Source organism: Hirundo rustica, chromosome 9 (assembly GCF_015227805.2).
Source record: "Hirundo rustica isolate bHirRus1 chromosome 9, bHirRus1.pri.v3, whole genome shotgun sequence".
NCBI lineage: Eukaryota > Metazoa > Chordata > Aves > Passeriformes > Hirundinidae > Hirundo > Hirundo rustica.
Window position 1 is genome coordinate 26,529,837 of NC_053458.1, and position 13,894 is coordinate 26,543,730.

General features: G+C 38.0%; 1 long non-coding RNA gene across 1 annotated transcript; it reads right to left on the reverse strand.

Moving 5' to 3' along the window:
* Nucleotides 1–3,505: 3,505 nt before the first annotated feature.
* Nucleotides 3,506–6,605, reverse strand: LOC120756825 (uncharacterized). The gene is made up of 4 exons (XR_005702248.2): nucleotides 6,554–6,605; nucleotides 6,333–6,414; nucleotides 4,158–4,314; nucleotides 3,506–3,826 (listed from the first exon to the last, which is right to left on the reverse strand). It is a non-coding gene; the product is annotated as an uncharacterized LOC120756825 (long non-coding RNA).
* Nucleotides 6,606–13,894: the final 7,289 nt, after the last annotated feature.

A 13,894-nucleotide genomic window follows, 5' to 3' on the forward strand; every position in this document is an offset into this window, starting at 1 on the left:
CAGATTTCTAGTACAGGAAATTAGTAATATCTGTATTGTGATAGGCAGTAATGGTTTCCATCTGTTTCTGACATCAGACAGTTTTGTCTTCTGCATGCTAAAAAGACACAGTTACTAAAACTTTAGCTTCCATCTGCTCTCACACCTAAACATAAGCTTGTCTTTACACAAACCCAAGAGTTTCAGAACAACACAGGGTAAAAAATGAGTGAAATGAATGCAAACAGTGGTAGTATATCCCCTTCTGGTGCTTAGTGGTTATTTTAGGGTTATAGCTTGTGTCCTTGCTTCATGCGCATCATTTCATACAATGCTGAGAAACATCTCTGCAGTGATTACTGCACATTAATCAAACTAAATGGCATCACTGGGATAGAAACATTTATGACTACATCTCATAAAGGCCATCAGAGAGTTAAACGAGTGTCTTTCACTGATTCAGTTGGAAAGGCGTAGGAACCATAAATGGATTGCACAGAGGAAATTGCAGCTGTTAAGAACACTGTTTAAAGAATGCAGTGCTGAAAAGCCTAGTTTTAAATCTCATTAAAATTGTAGCACAAACTGACAGAACCAGAAAACTCAAAGCTAAGGTCATCACCCTGTTGTTAATGAAAGCTTCTTCTGTAAAACCGAATTGCACGAGTGCCATGACCTTAATGTGATGAATTCTGATTTAAGTGCATTTGAATAAATATATATTAATCAAAAGACTGCATACGAGCAACATGATTCAGTCCAATAAATTACTGGAATGACAATACTCAGTCGAGCTGAGGGGTTTCTGTAATAATTTTTGAACCTGATGTGACCATTTTGATTAATTTTACACCACGGTGTAAGGCACTGCATCAGAGTGGCACCAGCCATAAGAAAGAAGGAAAGAAGAAAATTTTACCACAGGCTATTTTACCATTCACATGAATGATAAAATGGATGAAATTATAAAAGTAGAAAAAGGATTCAAAGGATAAACTTTTTATGCTTTCAACTTTTTTACAGAGCATTTGTTATTTATTTGAGAAGTAACCTATAATGTTAGCAGTTGACAGTATGGTTAATACCACATTTCAGTTGACTACCAGATGACAGAATTATTCGTGACTGAAAACTGCATTTGGAAGACTATATTTGAGCAAGGGCACCAATACACAGCATGTAAACTGAACGTATAATAGCCCTGTTGTAATTCAAAGCAATGGGGGCTGAAAACTTGGAAGAACACGTGAATCAATGTTTCTCTCAGGTTTTTGTCCCTACTGCCATTGTCTTCTCCTTTTCTTCCCACACACAGACAAAATTTAAAATAACTTGTCAATTTGCATAGGTTTTTGATACCAGTTTACAATTATCATGAAAGCTTTCTAGATCTGCAGAAGGCATTGCAAATTTGTCATCCAAAAATAATGTCCTGTCCTGGAATCTCTCTTAATTCTTTGTGTTCACATTCACTATGGCTGCTGAGAATTCTGTGTGTAATATTGATGAAAATATGCCAGGCAATTTATATATGTGTGGGACATGCTGGAGGAAATCAAGAACACCTGCTTCTCACTTTGTGCTGTCTATCTGGAAAGGCAGCTCTGCTCAAGTTCTCCATTAATGTGAATTTACAGAATCAGGGGACAAGGATTAGGTGTAAGTGATTAGAAATATGTGTTCACATGGGTCTTGTGCTGAAGTTGTGTGATTGAGAAACACCACTCTTCAACAAAGACTGACTTATTTTTACAAACAAGGTATGTTCTCCCCACCTCAAATAAAAACAGGATGGTAACACAGAAGTCATATTACTCAGCCTTTATCAGAAACAGGCACAAATTGTACCTAATTTTCTGGGAACCAAGAGGATTTTACACGCTTGCCAGTAGGATGTGCCCCAGTGTATGCTGGGCAGATCATGAGGTGGAAAGGTTCTTCTTCTGTGCAACTTTACTTTTATTTCTTTTTCATTTTCCTAAAGCACTTTCAATCCATTCTCCTGCTGATATATCCCTTTTAATGACCCACTTTCTCTTTCCAAGTAACAGAAAGTTATGACCTACAAAGCAGATAACTCCAAATTAATTTTTGTCCTTTGATTAGAACTTGTGTGAGTAGAATTGGAGAAGCTTTGGTGCCTGCAAAAGAAGTGGGTAACTTCTTTCAATCTTGCATGCCTTTGTCACTCTAAAGGCTTCATCAGGTTGCTGTGAGTCTGCCTTTGTCTACCTCTTTTGCTTAATAACTGTCCTTAAGTTAATGTAGGAATTGCCTGAAATTTTAGGGGCCAATCAAGGAAAAAGTATGATTCATGTATGTGAGTCATATTTAAACTTACAGGATAAATGGATGGAATAGAATGTATTTGATGCTGTATTTGAGAAAATTTACAGCAGCCATACTGTATAATTGGCTCCAATCTTTCATTTCTTTAACAAACTATCCTTTTGCGTTAGCAAGAATTCTTTCAAAGAGATCCTGACATGAAGAAAGCAGAGAAAGGCTTGCATGTTAAAATGAGAAAGAATTTGCCCCTTTCTAAATGAAAATTTGATTCAGTACAGCTCCTCTAGGACTGGATTTTTTTATGTTTTAAAAAGATATTACAATCATTAACCTTTATATCCACCAGAAAATATCTGATGCTCTTTACTGAAGTTTGGGCCTTGAAAATGTTTTATGTTTTCTTGACATTTTTTTCTTTTTTTTCCAGAAGAAAAGCTGCATGCAAAACACAAAAAGGTGTCATGGTGTTTTTGTGGAATGGCCACTGACTTATATCTAGGAAAATTGTTATGGATAAACTTTCAGTCTGCTTGAATACAGCTGTAGTGGTCTCTTAGTTCTAAACCTTCATTTTATTCTGTTAATGTATGATAGTTTTACTCAGATTTCCTCATATTGGCACCTGAGATCTAAGAGCACATAGGTTATATTCTCTGAAATGTTTGGTTTTGGTTTCAGTGAGGTTTTTTTAAGTTTGATTTTCTAATGGCAAATAGCTGCAGGAATTTTTGTCTGCACTAGAAACTGGCCCCAGGCAACTGTGCCACCTCATTTATGGTTTAACTCTTGAAATTCTGAGATTCTTTAAATATAGAGGGATTTTCACATCCTTTTACATTCTTCAGTGTTCATTGGTGTTACTTTTGAAACACTGAGAGAATTAAAACAACAAATGACTCAGAAGGTACCAACCACGTGCATCACATGTTGCACATACTCACATGGATTGGGCTCTCTGTGGTCAGCAAGCACAGCTCCTGCCACTCCCAGTGGGAGGGAGGAGAGATTTGAAACAGTAAAGGCAAGAAAACTAACGAGCCGAGATAAAGATAGTTTACTAAGCAAATAAAAGAGGAACAGGGGAGGAGGGGAGAGCCCACACACAAGTGATGACAATGATGCAATCACTTCCCATGTTCTAGAAGCACATTGCTGCCCAGCCAGTCACTGAGCAATGGTTACCTACTCTAAATCTTCCTCCCCATGTCAGTCTTTCACAGTTTACTCCCTCCCACTTTCTTGCCCATCCCCAGCCTACTTGCTGCAAGGGCAGAGTGGAAAAAAAAGAGATACCCATGATGTTTTAAAAGTACTGCTCAGCAATGCTCAAACTGAAGCATTGCTTTAGTCACAAACACAAAAAGGGCACAGCATGGACTGCTATGATGGAAAGCATTTACACCTCAGACAGACACATCACATTAAAAGGAAGCAGACATAAATGTTAACTTGTACACTTTTGTCATACCAAGTAATTTTTCAAAGTATTGTTCCAAGTCCTTCAAGTTTCACTTGGAGCGAGTCTTAAGATCAGAAGATGACTAATGGTTCTGAAACACTGGAGAGAAAATAAGACAAGAGGTCTAACTGTTATTACAGATCACAGAATCAGAGAATCATTGGTCGGAATAAAGGTTAGAAAATACTTCCAGGAACATCAAGTCCAACCTCTGATGTTTATAACTGTTTATTCCAGTCTCAGGGATAATTAAAATCTTCCAGAACCCAGCAGTGATTCCAACTAGAAGGACAGCTGAACTCTATCTAGCATTCAGTTCTGGATGAAGATTTGAGTAATTTCACAAGTTATTTTAATGTTAAACACTTTATCAGAAAATAAATGACAAGTAAACCCAACACATCAGCTATATAAGATTGTTTCTACTCACTTGGAGCAGCATTTACTTCAGAGATGCAAGTTGATTAGCACTTGGAGACAGGTAGCAAATAAATTTATTTCAGACTGCAGTAGAAATCTGACAGGTGGAATGTAGTTGTCAGAATTGACATTTAGCTCACGCCACTCATTTGACTGTTTCTTCTGAGCTGAAACAACAGGATTCCAGTAAAAAACAATCAGTACTTCAGGGGACAGTTTATTGAGAACAAATCACAGATAAATTTCTCCACATGCTGGGATTGCTGACATTATCGTGCCAAATGACTGTGTCTGGTTGAGGCCTTTGAACATGTGCCTGTCAATGTTTTGCCCAGAAAAAAAAAAAATTAAGAATTACTCTTTTTCATCCGAAATATTTTCATGATACTTGAAACCAGTCCCACAACTATTTTTTTATTGGTTGCTACACTTTTAGCATGGAATTTTTAAAAGCCTGGCCGCTGTTCATAGGCAGGAGGCGCAAAATGCATTTCCAATAGAGATTTTAATTATTCAGGCTAAACTCTACTAAACTCAGCTTCTTTTCATGACCCAAAATGTTACCACACCTTTTGTGGCTCAAGTCTGCCTACACAAAACCACCAGCTGAAACTTGTGATGACACTGACTCTGCCCATTGCTGTGGCTGCATAAATTAAACATTCTAATAATAATAAAAAAAAATTCTCTTGAACACCTCTGCTAAATTGCTACATTATTTTTTTTTTTTTAAAGCCACAGACAGATATAAAATATATTCAAACAAACTAAGGGTTTTACCTGTTACTTTGCAAATACCATAACCACCAAACCCAAGAGACAATCTGCAGAATAAAGTAGGGTTGGTCTAGAAATCCTAGCAGTTAAAATATGGCTGTATTTTGAAACCATGAGTAGCAAAATAATTATTGTCTTTCCAGTGAGTAGTGCCTTCTTCTTGAAAGATGCAGCTGTGTATAAAGATTTGGCTCCTAAAATTGGTATCAGAAGAAATGCAGAAGGTAAATCCAGCCTAGGCAGAGCTTTGTGGGAATTGCAAGTTCTGACCTTTCATGGGGAGATCTTTACATTGGCCTTGACTCATTATGTCTGCTAGTATGGAAAATTTGGAGCAACTGTTATAGAAGATGCAAAGTTGTCTTGAGGGTTTGTTTTTGCCACCACCTGTCTGCAAAAAAATTGCTCTGAGATTTGAATGTTCTGAATGCTGGCCAGACTCATTCTTGCTTTGTTTTCCTGGCAAAACTTCTTTTCAAAAGACACCTCACATGGTCACTTGTGAAGCTGGCCTGAGGGGCATGACAGGGCTCTCTGTGTGTCATTTTCTGTCTGACTGCTGCTACACAGCAAATTGCAAATATTAACTGGCACTAGCAATGACAGAATAAAAATTTTGTCATAACACTAAGAGAATCTTAGCTTTTAAGGACTAGGATGCTAATATTCTGGGTGGCAAGACACACAGAACTGAATCTGACATTTCTTCCCTGCCTTCATTACATAAGCTAGAAAGGTTATGGCACACTCTGGTGCATGCTGTACTTGGATAAAGATACCCAGGGAATCAAAGGCAATAGTGACACATATAGAAGGACCATAAAAGAAAAACGCTCCCTAGGAAAAGAACATTTCCTGCTGTGGGTGAAGTGGCTCTCTCTCCCTCCGAGCCCATGCTCTGTTTTTGCCTCAGCTAGCTTGAGAGAGAATCCACTCCAGAAGGAATTTTTCTTCAGGGTTCCTAAAGATCCCAGGGACTGCAAATCTTTTTCTTTAGAGAGAGCAGGCATCCATCAACGGCCAAAGGAAAGAGTCTGCCCTTGGTCCGGGAGGAATCACAGCTTTATTCTGGGCTCCTGCCCCCGCAGAGTCCGGAGCTCCGTCCAGTCCCCATCCCCGTTCCAGTTCCAAGAGCCAGAGAGATCCCTAGTGATCCCAGGGCTTTTACCCAGGGGGGAAGGGGCTAGAGGCAGGGACAAGCCACTACGCAATCAGGAACAAGGTGGGAGTGGAACAGAGTTGGGTTACATTCCAGTGTGGGAGGATGGGAGAGGAGCAGCAGGGAGAAACCTCAGGATACTTCTTCCAAGGGAACAGAGTGGTACAGAAGAAACCATTACAAAACTCAGTATAAAAATGGAATACAATATAGACCCAATTAATGCACTACAACATGTGGGGAACTGACCTTGACATGCTGCTGGTTCCCATCCAGCTGCTCTCCCGCGATCTCTCCTCAACAGGACAGCGGGCAATATAAGTCAAGAAAGCTGTTGGATCAAAATAAAGATGGGGCATCACTTACCAGTTATGATCATAGTCAAAACAGACTTGCTTTAGGAAAAACTAACCAAATTAATTAAAACTCTGGCTCTGGAACCTGGAGCATCTCCTCCATTCTTTTCTCACCTTGGTGTTGTAGGACTGATTCTTGCACTTTTCTTTTTTTTTTTTTTTTTTTCCTTGACTCTCCATTCCCGGGCACAGTTTTGCCCTTTCTTAAATACATTTTCTCAGAGGCAGCACCAGCTTCACTGATGGGATCAGCTGTGGCCTGTGGTGGGGCTGTTGTGGAGCCAGGAGGAAGCAGCTGGGAGTGGCTGCCCCTGTCAGTGTCCTTCCCAAGGCACTTTTGCATGGAGCACTCCCACACACACCTCCCCTGCTGCCGAAACCTTGCCACCTAAACCCAGTACATTTGCTTTCTTGATCTGTTGCAAATACTGCAGTGATATAATTAACATTCTCAGGAATGTGAAGTCTTCTCATTTGTTCCCACATATTATTTGCTGACATGCATTTTAACATTTTAATAGTTTTCTTGCAAAAAACCCCAAAATTATGGAAATAGAGGCTCCTAGACCTTTTCAAAGTATTCTAAGAAAAGGAGCATATCTGCCAAAATGACTCAAAAGAGTCAGATTCCCAGGTGTAATATAAACTTTTGAAAATGTTTACAGACACTGACAGTTTTCCAATCTTGGAGAAGTGTCTAAGCCTTCTGTGGAACAGCTTGTCCTAGTTTTCATTATTTCTGGCATAGGAGGGTAAATTGCATGCAAGATTCATCATTTCCTCCTGCTGTCTAAAATCACTTTCTTTGAAAAATAATCTATGGAAATTACTTTTCCACTCACAGCCACCCTTAAACTTCTTCAGGTTGAAAGCAGCCCAGTAAATCAGCAGTTGGAAAAGGGATAAATGTTTTTTTCTCTTTTTTTTTCCTAATGTCTTTCCCAGTGCTGTACCGTGTAAGCACCAAAAGGTGCCATTCCAGTCACAACACCTGTTGGGAATGATGCCAGAAAGTGGGAAAATGAAGGAGCACAAGGGAAGGAAACACTGTCTCTGTGATGCTCCAGCTTTATGAATTGAGTTCAAACTGAAGTCCCTCTGCTTTTTCAGGTGTGGAGGAATGGATAATTTAAGGCCAGCTGGAGAAAAGGTCTGTTACATGTCAGCAGATGGAGCACAGCTGAGCCCTGTCTGATGTACTGGAGATGAGGTTTCTTTCAGTTTATGGTTATGCAAACATTTTCATTGAGTTGTTGAAAACTGATATAATCATGGACAAAGACCCTCCAACTAATTAAAGTTAGAAAGTGGTATGTTTATTCACCTGCAGGCGGCACAGGAGTCATCTCCAAAAGGCGTGGCTGCCCTGAACAAGTCTCTTTGCCCTCTGTTTATTTTCCAAGATCTTACATACAATACATGTGCATAACCCCAGCACCTCCCATCCCCGCTCTGTATTAAAATGAGGCTATCAGTCCTTCACGCGTGTGCAGTTCTTCTCTTGAATTGGGTCGGTGGTCTCAAATTGGGTCAGTGGTCTCAAAAGATGAAGTCAGGAGAGTCTTCATCAGGTCTCTGTGACCCTCTGGCAAGATCCAAGGTCCTCTGCTTCATGATTGATTGATTAATATGAAGTCCAGGTGCTGGCCATTGTTCTTACTGATTTCAATCTGTTCTTTTAAAAGTCACTTACTCCACTTTCTTCTATAAACATACTCAAAATACAACAATTAGCTCTAGCTTAGGCATCTAAGTAATCATTAACTTACCATTTACTAATAAATTGCTTCTAACCCTTAGCTAAAATCTTAACTCTTTAAAATCATGTTTCATCATGTCTAGACCTCCCATATTTCTGAAGAGGCCCTCACCTATTAGCAAACACCTATTCTTGCCTGGAGATTGAGTATTTCCAACTTGGAAGGGGTGATTTCCATGTCCTTCTTAGAAGTCCTCCAAATTGTCTCTTTGTCCTCTGTTTTCTTGCCTCTTGGAATAAACTGATGTCTCTGACTTTATTCACCCGTATTTTACACAACCACTGTGTGTCTACAATGCACACAGTCTCTCGCATGCTCTGTAAGCATTTACACAGCCTTTCTGTCTTTGTGCACCTTCCTTTCATACCCTTCACATGGGCAGCAGGAAAAGGAGAGAGAGAAAATGTCTTGATCTTCTGTGGTCCAATCTTGTGAACTGAGCCAGAGTGTCAGCAGGGAAGCAGAGAAATGCCACTTCATTGTGCTTGGATTCCTCTAAAAACCTCTGTTGCAAGGAATAGTAACTGCTCAATTAAATTACTCAAAGATAATACTATGAAATGTCCTCTAAGGTCCCAAAGACATCTTCTCGTGTCTTCCCAGATACTGAGGCTGTCATCATACTGAAATAATTTCTAAATGGTGTTAAAGTAGTCTTCAAAAATTGGGGAGGGGGAGGGGTTTATATGTGGATGCTTCTGTCACTTTTCTGACAAGCTGTCCAATAAGAATATATCAATTAGCATGAAATGCAGATCTCGTATTTGTTGCTTTTGAGTGGTCATCCATGCATCTGATGGCTTGATATCTGATGGCATAATTTGATGGCATCTGATGGCTTGATTCTGATGGCATCATTTTCATCTGCCATTTTATGTAAATCACTGTCCACTGCAGCCCACAGTTCAAGTAATTTTTTTGCTGTCCATTAGGTTATTATCTGAAATGTGACATGTTTTCAGTTTCAGAAACAACCTATTCTCTGGTTCTGTGTTGCAGATTTTCAGCTGAATACTTTCAATAAAGACGGTAAAGAAACCTGATTTTCCCACAGTTTATTCTATAAAGAGATTGAAGAATAAAAGCTGGAAAATGGTCAATGTTCTTGCAGAAGAATTAATCTCCTTTCTCTTCACTTATGGCAAACAATCTATCTGGATAATTCTTGCCAACTGCTTCTTACTGACTGTATTCAGCAGGTACAAAAATTTATTTTGATGGCATTTGGTCCTTAACTTGCAGAAATGCATGTGGTGAGTGCTTACTATAATTAATATTAGTTCCCAAACATACCTATTCACATTTTAATAGAAATGCAGTACTTGTGTATGCTTAAACTTGCTAGACTGCCTGTTTTCCACCACCCTGAAGCCAGGAATTAGTACGTAAAAGACAGATGTGCCATCAGCAGTGCAGGCTCAAAAAGGACTTTGAAACCATTTGCTCACATGCTATTTACAGAAAAGAGTATGTGGACTGTTGAAATATTTTAGTATTCGTGCATTTTTCCATGTTATTCTTGGGAAATACAGGAATTCATCTTTTTTGACAAAATTATTTTGTTGATGATTTCCTGTTTGTGTGAGTTTTAAGACTGCATAAAGTCTATGATTTCTTAGTGTCTGCTCTCTTTTAAATTGATTTTAAAATATATTAAATGTAAATTTTCATTAACTAACATCCTGTCTCCAGCTATGCAATTCTGCAGATAATCCCCAAGAATAGGATCAGTATGGATTAGTTCTGTTGGGGATTCCAAGGCTACTCAGCTGCTTTAAGCAAGATGCTCTTTTGTGTGCTCTTCTGTTTGAAGAGACATCCTGGAACACAGACTGGAAACACTAAAGTATCACACTGCTCCATGATAAAGAGGGAAAATTGACATTCGATGTCCCACATAACCTTCAATTTAGCCTGGTACATATTAAGAGGTGTGGATGGATTGCAGTGAGCCCTAGGGTCAAGTTATTGTGGCACTGACAGTGAATTTGGAGTTCACATTACATCAGGGAACTCTGGATGAGAAGATGGGAAGGAATTTAAGTTTTGGGTTTGTTTGGTTTGTTTTGTTTTAGCTTTGTTTGCCATTTTTTGCATTGGTTTTGGTGGGGCTTTTTTAAAGTCTATTTTATTTATGGTATACTCTAGTTATTTTGTATAAAAGAAACTCCTTTTGTAGCACTAGATGGAGAAATAGTCTCTCTGAATTGCAAAGTCAATATTTTACAACCTAAAGTCAGTGAATCAGTCTCAAATAGGTTAAATATGTGATTCAAATCAAAAAACTCAGAGATAAAATAAAAATTAGAATCCATCTTAGCTTGGCATGTAATAGAGAATTGGTATAGAAAGTGAAGCCTTCAACAATTTCTGAGACATTTTGATTGTGTTTTCAAAAAAACCAAATAGATAATACACACCTCAAGAATTTCTCAGTTCTCTAAAATATACTTTTCAAGAGTGGCCAAGGTAAAAAAGGATCTGAGAGCAAATATTATCTAAAAGTTCATGTTAAATTACATAGTGTCATTTTCTAGTAATCCACACCTACATTGCTTAGTACTGCTTCTTGACAAGCTATAAACAAATATTGCAGGTCTTTAAATGTACACATACAGAATAAAACCTAAAAAGATTTTTTCATTATTTCTCTATCAAATGAGTTATAGGCAATGTTTCTGTCAGTAACAGAATTAATAGGGAGTGTCAGAAGCAGCTAGAATTGAAGAAAATGGAAAATTCTTTTAAGGCAGTTTCATGACCAGCAAATCTCATGGTCATGAGATTATTTGCAACCCAGGGTGAAAGTGTAATGCATAAACTGGTATTGTTGGCATATGAACTACAAGCACAATGGCTGCTTAGGTAGGATTTTCAGTCTTTGGTCATGAATTTCATACAGATTCCGCCAAAAAAATCTGAATTATTAGTATTTGTAATATGTACCTATAGAGAGAATTCTTATGAACTCTCAAAAACAGTCTGAGTGTTAGTTTTAAGAAAAAAAAAAAAAAAATATATGGCATGGGGAAAAAAAAAAAAAATCCAATCTTTTGTAGAAGTAAAATATATCATTCTATCTAAGTACTTGATCCAGATCAATTTTTAAGATTAATATAAAATGTCAGTCTAGATTTACATGGTATTGATAGATATGTAGGGCTGAAAGAGACTTAAGTCCTTTTTCTCCCTCTCAAGCAGGACATAACCCTGATGTATTTACATAATTTTTTATTGTAAGTTCCACTGGCTGAGGTAATGTAAACTCACTTTCCATATCACTGGAGATTGATGATCATCATTGTTAAAAACAATTCGTTAATATTTGTCAGAAAAACCCTTTTTCTGACCCAGAGATGGGACTCCCAAGAGGCATTTTAAAGACTTTTATTCCATTTTCAGTCTCATGAGAAAGGTGAGATGACACAGATGTTACAATATGCACTATTAAAATCAGAAGCTAAACTATTTCCTAATTACAATACATTATAAGCGTTTTTTCACCTATCAGCTTTTGCCACACAATGCTGCTACTGCTTCTAAGTCAATTATCTATTAAAATACCCCAAGTGGGTCTCGCTACAGTACATCTTTCATAGTTCTATTTCTTAAAAATATCCAGTCTATTTGCAAGGTCATCATTTTAAGCTTGTTTCCAGTTCAATTTCTCTCTCAACAATGTCTGTCCTCTTCTGTGGCCTTTCTAAGTCAGCACACTTCATACAGGTGCACAAGACCATGTGAGCCTTCTGTCAGGCTTTGAGAATTCCCCACAAATCCATTTCCCACAAATATTTAATTTAATCTTTCCTGGTGGCAGCTCCCCAAGGGGGAATGCAAGGCTTCATCACCCTCCTCCGTGGAAACCTCATCTCACAGGGAGGCTGAGTGTGAACCAGAGGCTGTGCAATAAACATTTAGCTCCACTTCCAAAACATGAAGCTGTAACATTTTTGGCACCAGCTCATCAGCTGAATGAAGACAGTTTGGTCACTCAGCAGAAATGTGGCTCGATTTAAGGAGCAGAGTCCTTTCAAACACCTGTTAAGCATAGAATGTGGTCGTTTTGAGACAACATCAAGTCCTCAATTTCCTCGATTTTTTTGTTGCTTAGCTACCGTGGTTCTGTGTGCACTAAAAATATCATATTTGGTGATGGACTAATCTGAGGAATAGCTGTAGCAAATTACAAAAATCACTGCAAATGATGGCAAAATTACAAAATGTGGCCACAGTAGGTACAGAATTGAAAATAGTCATAAAAGATGGAAATTGTTTTTTCACAGTTATTTCTGAATCCAGGTTTATATTTCCACACCTGGAAGTCTTGTTAAAGAAACAGATCATGATTATCTACCTAATTAATAGGATAGCAGCACTTCAGCTCTGGTTTACCTGCACCAGAATCAATCACTGTAATTGATATTACAGTCAAGTTGCTGTATTCATTCATCACTTAGTTTACAGTATCTTTCATCTGATAAAGTTGAGGGAAAATGTTTACCTGGGAAATTCCATGCTATATTTTGTACTGTTTATCATTGCAATCAATATAATTTATCTATTTAATTAGAATTTAAATTGAACACTTCCAGGGATGGGGCAGCCACAACTTCTCTGGGCAAAGATCTTGATGATTTATTGATATGTTATGCTGTCTCTTAGGTTAGGAAGACAGATAGAATTCTAAATTTATGGGTATTTTGGCCAATTCTTGCTTGTATCAATTGAATTTTTACTGTAATGAAACATTTACTGTAATTCATAGGAGAGTTCTACTCTTGCTTCCTTTTTTATGTCTCATATGGAAGTAGTACTTTTCATAACATTGTTAACATCTTCATTCTGAAGTCCTCAGTATTAATAGGTCTTGAGATTATTTTGTGCCTTTTTTATGGATATTATAATACCGGACTGCCTTTCACTCTGTGAGAAAGAGTGGTCCTTAATACATAAACACAGGAATTCACATTTCCAGATCAGACAGTGTTCTCAAACTGAGAATGTCCAGCAGCTACATTTTTCAGACCTTGTCACTGCTTTGCACAGCACCAGTTGGCCATTTATAACTGGTGTGACATTTTTCTCTGTCTAAGGCATCATCAATACCTTCAGGCTTCTGTACTTCTTGCAATGTCAACTTTCTGACTTAAAGGAAAAGTCAGTAAACTAAGAGCATATACTGGAAAGTTCTGTAACACATAAAGATTCGTTGAAATATTGAAGAATATTTAGAAAAGTCTATTAGTCTGGAAAGTTGGGACTCCTCTTGTCATGGAAACTTTGTAAACTTGTAAAACCATCTGTAAACCTGTTTTGCACCATAAAATCTGTGTTCGATGACAAAATAGTAGCAGACATTTTTCCTTTGCTCAGTAGACAGCATTTGAACCTGCATTTTCCAGCCACTGACTGACTTTGCTGCAAAACTGAATCATTAAAGACAGAAAATCTTGTGAGGCTTTTGATGTCTCCTTCTCGTCATTGCTGTCCATATTCATGAAGCAACCTGAATATTTATTCTCATTTGTGGGTACATCCCTTTTATTTTTATCCTGGTGACTGATCTCAAAAAGCCATGTATGTGAGATGATAACATGAAACCTAGAATTAAATATTTGTGTTTCACTCTGGGAAGATAAAGACCTTAATCCATTTCCTTGCCAGAATTGAAATGAGAGGATTTGCCCTTGTG